The following is a 10,699-nucleotide window of genomic DNA, read 5'->3' on the forward strand; positions in this document are numbered from 1 at the left end:
AACAACCACCAAATAAGACACCCAGAATACGAGGTGGCGGAACAATGGCACTTAGAGGAGGTTTAGGAAAATGAGTCTCTGTATGAATTACTGACTCATGGAAGACATGTAGAGGGAGGAGGAAGGGGAAATTAGCTCCAGCCTGGCCCAGAGGCAGCAGCAATGATTGTCTGTCTGGCATGCTCCTTTCTCCCAGTCATCTATGCTTCTCAGGAAGTAGACTTTTGGGATCAGAAGTCCCCTTAGAAACAGTCTGCACTTATCTAGAAGGCTCTGGAATGAGAGAGAACATCATGTTCCCATCCAAGGGGCATGCTGAAGTCGTTTTTCACTGCAAACTCATAACCAGGGTCTGGTATCTGAAATCTTTCATAAGCTCCCTCATCTCTATCCACTCTCTTAGATCATTTTGATCTCTAACGGAGAATGTCAAGTCTCAAACACAAGGATTTAGAAGATAGTAGGTTAAAAAAGGACAAATGATAAGTTTTCTAACTTTAACCTGGACCCCTTCCTTTCCCTCTCCTACCCTTCCTTCCCTCCCCTCCACTCCCCATTCCTTCCTCCCCCTCCCCTTTCCTTTCTTCTTTCCTTTCCTTCTTTCTTTCCTTTTCCTTCTCTTCTTCCCTTCCCGTTTCTTCCTTTCCTTTCTCCTTCTTCCTTTCACTCTTTTTCTTTTTCCTTCTTTCTCTTTCTCTCTCTCTCTCTTTCTTTCTTTTTCCCCATCTGAAGAGTACAAGAGAAAATGCCTCGTCCATCCAACTGGTTAATAAAATTAGAGCTGAAATTGTCCCAGGTGCCATGACAGGTCCTTTAGAGGAAACTGCTTCCCTGAAGCCAAACAGTGCTCAGAAATTACAACCGGTTTCAGTAATTAAGAGAAGTAAAACATTAAAAAGCATGAGGCAAAGTACATTTACATGCTAATAGCCCCTTGTGCAGTGCTGGGAAGCTGTTTTACAACAATGCAGATAACTTTCCCACTCTAGCAATATTAACCCTTGGGTTCTCAATTCTGCTTCTTGCTCCTGATTTGCTCTCCTTGCTCCTGATTCTAATGCCTGGAAATTGTCCGGTTAAGGTTGGGGAAAACTGGGGTTAATTCTTCACATATCTATCCATTTATCCATCCATCTATCTATCCATCCATCCATCCATCCACCCACTATGGTCTATTTCTCCCTGGCTTTGGTGGTGGTGGGGTGGGGGAAAAAGAAACTTAACAGTTTTGAATGTATTTAGGAAATGGGTGTAGAGAGCAGAGAGACTCACCGTTGGGTGAAAGAAAAAGTTTTGCTAGAAAACACAAGAATGGGGAGTAGGGGAGGGGGCTGGAACTGGGCACATTCAAGGAGACTTGAATTTTGAATCTGGTTCTTCTACTCACGAGTGTGATGCCACTGAATGATTTATGGAAGTACTTGGAGTCACTGTGTGTTTATCTCATAAAGTAGAGGAAGCTACAAGAGACCATGCAGGTAACATTCCTACATGCTAGATGCTGGAATGTTCTAGAGCAGGCGAGGTTCACACATGGTTCGAGGTGGAATGATTGGAAGAATCCTGGAATCTACTGCTATGGGAAAGAACCTTGGGAAAAAATTACAAAGGCTTCATTGGAGATAGGAAGCAATTCCTCTCACCTCCCTCAGAGAGTTAACTTTGGAATAAGGGCAGATAATCTCTTGCAAGCTATGTCTATGTCTTCCCAAGGTAGAGGTCCTCGAGGTTGTGGATCCTATCCAAGACGGCAGTCCTTAAGAATCTTTGAGCCAGTCCACAGAAATCAGAACATTCTCACATCTATTAGAAGAAGGCAGTAGTGAAGAAAGCTTGGGATCTGGGAGTTAGATAACACTGGTTTTGAGATCTGCTTCTTTTGATGCTACTTGGCTGTGTTCTTTTGGACCAACTTCTAAACTGTTCTGTGTCTCTGTTTGTCATATAAAAGGAGTATGCTGAATTATTTTTTTGTTTCAATTGTCACTTTATTGGAAGATTGTAAAATTAGTTTCCAAATTAAACTGTAACTTGGTAATAATCCTAAATTACAACAAATTTTAATTAAAGCAAACTGCTTATTCAAAAGTGATCAATCAAATAACTCAAAAGGCAGAATTAAAAATGAGAAACTTGACTGGCCAATAGTTAGTTCATGAAATAAAAGTTGAACTTTTCCTTTTTAAGAAAGGTAAACATTTCCACAGATAGCAATACAGAAAGATTTTGCACACAGACTAATTTCCATTCCGTTAACTGTTTTTAGAGATCTCTGTTGGGAGATTCATTTTCATAACTGGCTGTGCTTGAGCCTTCTTTGCAAGCATCTTAGATCTGTGATACACTTGGCAATTGTCTCCTTTTCCTGCTGTGCAGAGATGCTCTGTATCACACGGTCCTCCACCCAGTTTATCATGTGCTCTTGCTCCTTTTGATACATCATATTCTGCACAGAGATATGGTAGTCCACGCGATTTTTTACCTCCTTGTATACTCTATGCAGCCAGTCCTGGTAAGTAACCTCCAAGGCCATAGCAATATTATTCCTCTGGACATCAAAAAGTGAGTAGCTTTTCTGAACCAGTGCCTGCTGTGACTTCTCTGTATCAATTGCTTCCTGGATTTGTTTGATGGAAGCCTGTTTCACCTCTTCTAGTTGGGCAATTTTTTGCTCATTGATTTTATCAATAAATTCTGCAAAAGAGGCTCCATACCTTTTCATAGCATAGATCATTAATCCTAGTAATGATATGCCAGAGAAGGTCTCTGGAGTAATCACATATATTTCTTTGGATAGAAAATACAAGATAAGCCCAGTTCCAAGCACATAGGGTCCTGTTACACCAGTTTTAGGATAAAGAAACTGGAAGAAGTCCTGTGGAATCAGCCCCATACGTACTTTTCCTCCATATTCAGGAAGAGGTGGTAGAGAGGCAAAACTTGGCTGCGTAGTGTGAAAGATTCCTTTTGTCTGCAATACCCCGGGTCCTAGGAGGGCTGCATTCTTCAGACAGGGAGCCAGGCACTGACAGTGGAGGCTGCCACCCAGGACAACAAATGTCCATACAGCAGCCACAGATTGCCAGTGACCTCCACCAGAGACCATGTCTTATGCTGAATTATTATACAGCTAGAAAAGGATTACCCCGAGTAAACACTCGGCCCATATTATTCACTAAAGATTATTTCTTTTCTTGTTTCTGGTTTGTTTGTTTTTTAAGTAGACTCCCTTCATCCTATCCCCATGATATCACAAGGCCCAAACCTATCTTGTGTTAGATGCCGAGCCAAGTCGCTGAAATCCAGGAACGACAGGAAAGTTAAGTTTGTATTTGAACACCCATGTCTTCCTGGCTTGCCTCAGCTCTACAGATGGGAAGGAGGCTGCCGGAAGGAAAGAAAAGTTCATCAAGGCTGGCAAAATATTAATCTGGGGTTCACAGATGGGCAGCGATGCGCACCCTCCAACGGCGGGCCTGTCATTCATGTCTGCACTGCCCGTGGGCTCCAACAAGCCTACCACCCCGCCCTGTGGCATTATGGGTACTCACCATGACCTGTCATTCATCCTCTGCTGGACTTCAGAATGACTCCCCGTGGCTGGGCTGGGGAGGGAAAGCAAAGAGAGCAGACACAGATTAGGTGATTGCGGCTGTGAGAAAGACCTCTAGACCTGCAATAATTTGCCCATTCTCTCTAGATCCACACATCCTAAGGGTACTAAGAATCATAAGGAAGGGTGACATGGTCCAAAAAGAACTGTACTCTTGGGCTGGGAAGGTGGCTCAGTGGTAGAGCGCTTGCCTTGCATGCATGAGGCCCTGGGTTAGATTCCTCAGCACCACATATGCAGAAAAAGCTACAAGTGGCACTGTGGCTCAAGTGGTAGAGTGCTAGCCTTGAGCTGAAGAGCTGAGGGACAGCGCCCAGGCCCAGAGTTCAGGCCCCACAACCTGCAAAAAAAAAAAAAAAATAACAAAACAACAACAACAAAAAAGAACTGTACTCTTGACCTGACTTACCTAACGTTAACCCCACTGTACATCACCTTTATACCACAACCAGCAAAAAAAAAAAATAACAAAACAACAACAACAAAAAAGAACTGTACTCTTGACCTGACTTACCTAACGGTAACCCCACTGTACATCACCTTTATAACAGCAATCAAAATTGTGTTTAAAGAATCATAATAGAAAATATCAAAAGAAACAAAATAAGAGGATGAAAACAAAAAGAGAAAGCATTTTACCCTATGGATTGTGGGGTGAGTCTTGCACAGGGATACTCTGATGAACTCTGGTGAGCCCCAGGTTCAGAGTCACCCTCGTTCAGAGTCATCTCTCGTTTTCCAGACTATGTCTGTTTTATAACAGCGTTGCTCACTCTCGGCTACATACCGGACTACCTAGAGGACTTAAAAAGCCTAAAGCCACCCAAGACTCTTAAGAATTTCTGATTCACTCCAAGTCGGGTGTGGACATCCATCTACTGCAGATCTCCACTCCAGATCCTGATTGCATAGGTCCAAGATGACTCACTGCTGCAGAACTGTAATAGCAAAGATTGGGACAACTCAAATGTGGAGCCATAGGAGACTGATTAAATAAACTCTGGTCCACACTTACCTTAAAATACTATGCATCTGTTTCTTTTTAAATAATTTTTAATTGGGATTGATTACATGCATTTCACAAATGTCATAGAATCGTGAGATGGTGATACTTAGTTAAAGTCACAAACACATTTTAACCTTCATGAGGCAAATTGTCATTATCGTGGTCTATAAAGTTTGTGAATTCTATGAGCTTTAACAATACAACTATTTCTTCCACATTGGGTGACGTGTACATTTCTTTCCTTTTGTTTAGGTCAGCTGCTCCCTCTTTCCCTCATTCCCTCCCTCCCATCGCTGCCCTTGAGTTGCTTAGTTCATTTTCATCATTGTCCAGTGCAGCTGATGAGCCCCTCTGTTGTATGTTTTCTCATTTCCCACTAATTCTGTGACCTCCTCGTAACTGTGCATGTTTGCTATTAAAAAAAAAAACTACAAAGGCTGGAGGCATGACTCAGTGGTAGAGTATTTGCCTAGCATGTTCATGATACTGAGAGAGGAGAGACACAGAGAGAGAGCGAGAAAGAGAGAGAGAGCGCGAGCGAGCGAGAGAGAGAGAGAGAGAGAGAGAGAGAGAGAGAGAGAGAGAGAGAGGGAGAGAGAGAGAGAGAGCTCTGCATCTCTAGGACACATACAAAGAAAACAAAATCAGCAAGCAGAAGAAAGTTTGTAGGGTAATATTGCTTGTGTAGGAAGGAATAAAATCTAGTGGATACTTCTTGCAGACTGAACTTACAAAAAGAAATCCTTGAAAGCTAATTAAAAAAAAATTATTTGGAGCAATAGACGACAACAGAATGGTTAGGACCCGGGGTAGGATGAAGACATTTGATAATATTACTCAACATATAAATGACCTATTTTGAAAATGAGCTGTAAAGAAATCTCCTCCAGTGATTCTCAGGTTCGAAATTAATGGTCTAAAGGGAAGAGTAAGGAAACAGTAGCTTGGAAGCCAAAACCAATCTGCTGCCAGTATTTCCTTGAAGAACTTTTAGAATAGTTATAGAGTCTCTAAGTTATTGAGAACATACTGCAGATATTTCCTGTACACTCCACACCCAGTTTCCCCTATAATTACCAGTTTGCATTTGGGTGGTCCTTTCATCACAATTAATTTTTTTAAAAATGGATAAAATTATTATTAGCTCAGCTCCAAACTTGATTCATAATTCTATAGGCCTTCCCCTACCCCCTGCTCCCAAAATCCTCCTTCAATTCCAGGATCCCATTTGGGATCGATCCCATATTACATGTAGCCTTTGGGTCCCCTCTGGTCCCTTTGGTTTGGCACCATTCCTTGTTGACCATCATCAACACAGCTCCAGGGGGTCATAGCTCAGGCTATTTTGTTGGTTGTCGCTCAGTTGGGGATTAGTGTGATTGTTTTTCCTGAATGATTAGATTGATTGGGACAAAGTGTTTCAGGGAGAAAGATCACAGACTGTAAAGTGTCTCCTTCCAATAAGATGACTCTTTGTTGATGTCTACTGAATCACCTGACTGAAGAACAGTCAGCTCATTTTCTCCAGTGTTCAGTGGACACTCATTTTCCATATTTCATTCTTCAGAAGAAAAGTCACCATGTACAATCTGCACGCAGCCATATACTCTCCTGAGAGTGGATGGTTAACCAAAGTTTATTTGAATTCTTCTTCAAATAAAAAAAAAGAGCTTTGTTTCTTTATTCAGCCAGGTTTTTAATCAACATGAACTCACTTATTATACAAAATATTGCTTTATTTTCTTATTGGATCAGTTTTAACCATCAGAAACTCTCTCAGCTGGCTACACTTGAATATGTATCTCCATAATTGTGTATATACACTATCAGGGGGGCTTTGTTTTCTGTCTTCTTTTGTTTGAGTATTTCTTTCTGTTATGGTCATTGTTGTTTTTAAAAACCTGATACATGTTGATGCTAGAAGATGTTCTAGGTTCATTATGAATATTTCCTGTTCCTAGAGAATCTGCTCTTTCTCCAGGTCTTTCTATTGATAAATGGTGTTAAGAATCAAGATCTGGGCACTAGTGTGTGCACTGTTCCTGGGGTATTAGGGCATTGCTCAGTGGGAGAAGCAAAGATGCAGATGTGTGAAAAATAACCTCTGATTCAATATGAGTATTTCTGTATATAATCACGTCTACCCATAGTAAGCTAAATGTAAGTTCATATTCTTTCTCCAACTCTAGAGCCTTGCCTCATGGATCATTCTATCCGTCAGCCTTTGGGTCCATCATCTCCTGATCCAGTACTGAAAACCCTGGTTCCCCCTGCCCTTCCTTGACTTGTTTAATCATCCAGTGACAACATAAATGGATAATGGTTTCAGAGTTGCCATCCCAGATCCACCCATATAAGAAAAGAACTCTTATCACAATGTGGCTTCCAAAGCGACAGAGGTCAGTACCATATTCTCTGACATACATTTATAGCACAGTTAGATTGCTTGGTCATGTCCAACATTCCATCCTGGGATTCCTCAAACTCTCAACCATTTTCTAATTATATTCATGCAGCCTACTCTTTGTCGTAAAGTTCTATGTGTTCTGATATCTGATGTCTTATACTCTTCATCCAAGCAATACCCCAAAAATAGTTTCACTAAGGGATTACTTGAGTTCTTCTTATCTAATTCTTCCTCTTCTTCAATTAATAGCTACTGATCTGTTTCCCGGCTCTAACGTTTTTTGCCTCTTTCCAGAATGCCATGTAGCTGAAATCTTAAAGCTGATAGTTTTTCAGGCTAACTTCCTTTACTTGACAATAAGCAGTGAAGAGCCATCGTTTGGTGGCTTGATGCCTCATTTTTTGTATGGTTGAGTAATATTCTACTACATAAGTATGCTGCAGTTTATCCATTGATATACTGAAGGATTTCTTGGTTGCTGTCAGCTTTTTGCAGTTATAAATAAAAGCATTCACATGCAGATTCTGTTGTGGATGGACTTTCACACCAGTAGGGCATGTTGTTAAATTGGAGGGTAAAACTGCGTTTAGCTTTTATAAGGCACTGTCAAATTGGCTTGCAAAGTTGCTGTTCCATATATTTTTAAAAAGTTTCCACCCACAGCAGTGTGGAGGAGGGATCACCACATCCTGGGCATTGTTAATTTTTACATTGTGGTCATTTTAGTGATGTATAGTGGTGTTTTATCAATGTAATTTGCAGTCTAATGGAAAATGATTGAGCATCTTCTCATATTCGATTTGCTACCTCTATCTTCTTTGGTGAAGTTTCTCTTCATATCTTTCTCCATTTTTAATTGGATTGTTTGTTCTTTATGATGTTTTAAGAGCTGACTCATTTTTGAGTCTGAGGTTTGAACTGAGAGTCTTCTACTTGCAAGGTAGGTGCTCTGCTGCTGAGGCATGCCACCAGCCCTGTTTTTGCTGGTTATTTTTGAGACAGGATCTTGCATCCTGCTTGGGTAGAGGACTACCTACCCATTGTAGGCTTCCCAGAGGAGGCACACACTACCACATCCAGCTTGGAACTGTGATTCTCCCAATCTCAGTTTCCAGCGCAGCTTAGGATAACCAGCACGCTCCACTACATCCCACTGCATGTTAAGAAGAGGGATTGCAAACTGTTCTGCCCAAGCTGGCCTTCCCCAGGCAGTAGCCAGCTTGTGCCTGCCCCATAGATCTCTATGTACAAGGCTGATGACTGCAAAACTCAGAGCCCCATTGACTACCCTCTCTCCCAACACACACACACACACACACACACACACACACACACACACACACACACACACACACACACACACACACACACACACACACACATCAGCACCCAGTTGTCCTCTGACGCTGTCCACACCCTGTGGCCTTCTAGCATCTTCTAACTAAGAGGGGACCTATGACTCCCATGGGGTAAACTGAGAACAAGAGATGGAAATGGAGGAAGGTAGACTCCCTAAAAGAGGACCTGAAGAATCTTGCATAATTTTCTTTCACTAATGAACTGACACTGAGCATTGAAGTCACCTATAAGCAAATGTTGCTCCATGAGCAACATTTTGTTCTCAAATATTTCTTTTTAATATCCTCATCCAGCAGGGTACCAGTTGTTCATACCTGTAATCCTAGATAATCAGGAAGCGGGGATCTGAGGATTGTGCCTCTGTGCTAGCCTGGGCAGGAAAGCCTGTGAGACTCTTATTTCTAATTAACCACCAAAAAGCCAAAAGTGGAGCTGTGGCTCAACTGGTAGAGTGCTAGCCTTGAGCAAAAAACAGGGACAGCACCCAGGCCCTAAGTTCAGACCCAGGACTGACACACACATGCACACACACTCTCATCCAATTTTTCACCTAAGAAGGGTAAAAGTGGTAGGTGAAGTCCAGCCGAGCTCTACAGGGGAGTCGGGGAAGTTGTGGTTGGAGGTGGGGATGTCAGCATGCATTTCTGAGCTTTTGTTGAAGGCCACAGGTACTTGGAGTCTTCATCTGCCAGTCAGGAGATTATGACCCAAGTCCCCACCATACCAAGGCTGATATCTAAGCACACATCCCACACATTTATCTTTTGTTATTGTTGTTGTTGTTGTTGTTGTTGTTGTTGTTCATGGGACTTAAACTCAGGGCTTGGGCGCTGTCCCTGAGAAATTTTGCTCAAGGCTAGCACTCCACCACTTCAAGCCACAGCTCCACTTCTCACATTTATCTTAGAACTGACATGTCTTACAATGAACAGGCTCGGTACCCTAAGTGGCCCAACATATGCTCTGAAATGTGCTCTCACCCCCTCCATCCACTCAGCTCATCATAAACAGATGATGTTCCATCTCGTTCTTATCCCTGGCCCCAAACACAGTGTCTGATGCAAAGCTGGTGACCAGCACGTCTTTACTGAAGGACTAACACCATCAACACTCTCTCTGTCCTTGTGCTAAGTCTATGGACATTCAGACAAAGCAGAATCAGCCCTTTCAATGGACCTCAGACCTACAATCCTGGGTGGTTTCTTGTATTGTGTTAACTTGGGTCTACTTGGTTATAACTGATCACCAGAAGGCAGAAAGAATGTTGTGTCTTGGCAGGCATTGAGTTCAGTGCTTCACCCTAATCTCTCTCAACCAACACTCTTAACTAGCTTTAAGGAGGGTAGCCCTAGCAATATATAAGGGTTTTAAGTAATTTCCCTGTAGGAAATCCATTCTGTGATAAAAGATTCAAGACAATTTTAAACAATCGACCAATGTGTGGAAAACTCAGAAGTACCAAACGGAATAAATTCCTGCCCAAGAGGAATTATTTTTTTTTTAAACCTACTGCTTCACTATTCTCAGGGAAGAAATATTATTACTGATACTTTTCTATTACCTTTTGTCTCGATTGTCCCTTTGGCTTAAATTTCGCACTGAAGCAACTCCGTGAGACCCTGAACAAAGAGCTACCAGCCCTCTCCTCCCCATCCTCCACTCCCCAAATTTCCTTAAAGACATATGTATGAATCCATGAAGAGAGACAGTCCGGAGTTCCAAGCTCACACAGAGCTACTGCAGCTACAGAGTTATAAGCCCATAAATAAAGTTCACGGCTACACTGGCCTGACCTGGCTCTGCCCCTAGGTACAGAAGCAGTGTCTTGTCATTAGTATGCAGAATACATCAGCCTAAAGTCTGCTCATTTGTTCTCAAGCCTCTCTGCTCTATAAATCTTTTGGAAAGGGAGAGATGGGGAAGGAGGGGGGCAAAGAAGGGGCAGACAGAAACAGGGTCAGGAGAGGGGGAGAATATGGCCTGCTAAGATTTCTCTCATGAAGCTCCTGGTACTTGGTGAAGGGAAAAGTCCCAAGTCACCACAAATTAGCCATTTTGCCTCTCCAAGGACAGGTGAAGCATCAGAAGGATGTGGGAAACAAACAAACAAATCTAATCAGTAAGACCAACACTTTCCTTTCATCCTTCTAGTTCAAAGTTGTCTGTTTCCTTACACAAGAAGCCAGGTTCTCCTGCTCTTCTCCCACCCCCCTCCCCTGCCCATTCCCCTTCACACACTTGTTTACTGCTTATTTTTGCCTTTGTCTTGATTGGCTTTGGGGGTGGTTGTGTGTTTGTCTTTGCAATCTGAACC

General features: G+C 42.3%; 1 pseudogene; it reads right to left on the reverse strand.

Annotated features, from left to right (window-relative positions):
* Positions 1–2,252: 2,252 nt before the first annotated feature.
* Positions 2,253–3,106, reverse strand: LOC138807262 (ATP synthase F(0) complex subunit B1, mitochondrial pseudogene; annotated as a pseudogene).
* Positions 3,107–10,699: the final 7,593 nt, after the last annotated feature.

This window comes from Dipodomys merriami, unplaced genomic scaffold (genome assembly GCF_024711535.1).
Source record: "Dipodomys merriami isolate MVZ:Mamm:240054 unplaced genomic scaffold, mDipMer1.0.p SCAF_42, whole genome shotgun sequence".
Lineage (NCBI taxonomy): Eukaryota > Metazoa > Chordata > Mammalia > Rodentia > Heteromyidae > Dipodomys > Dipodomys merriami.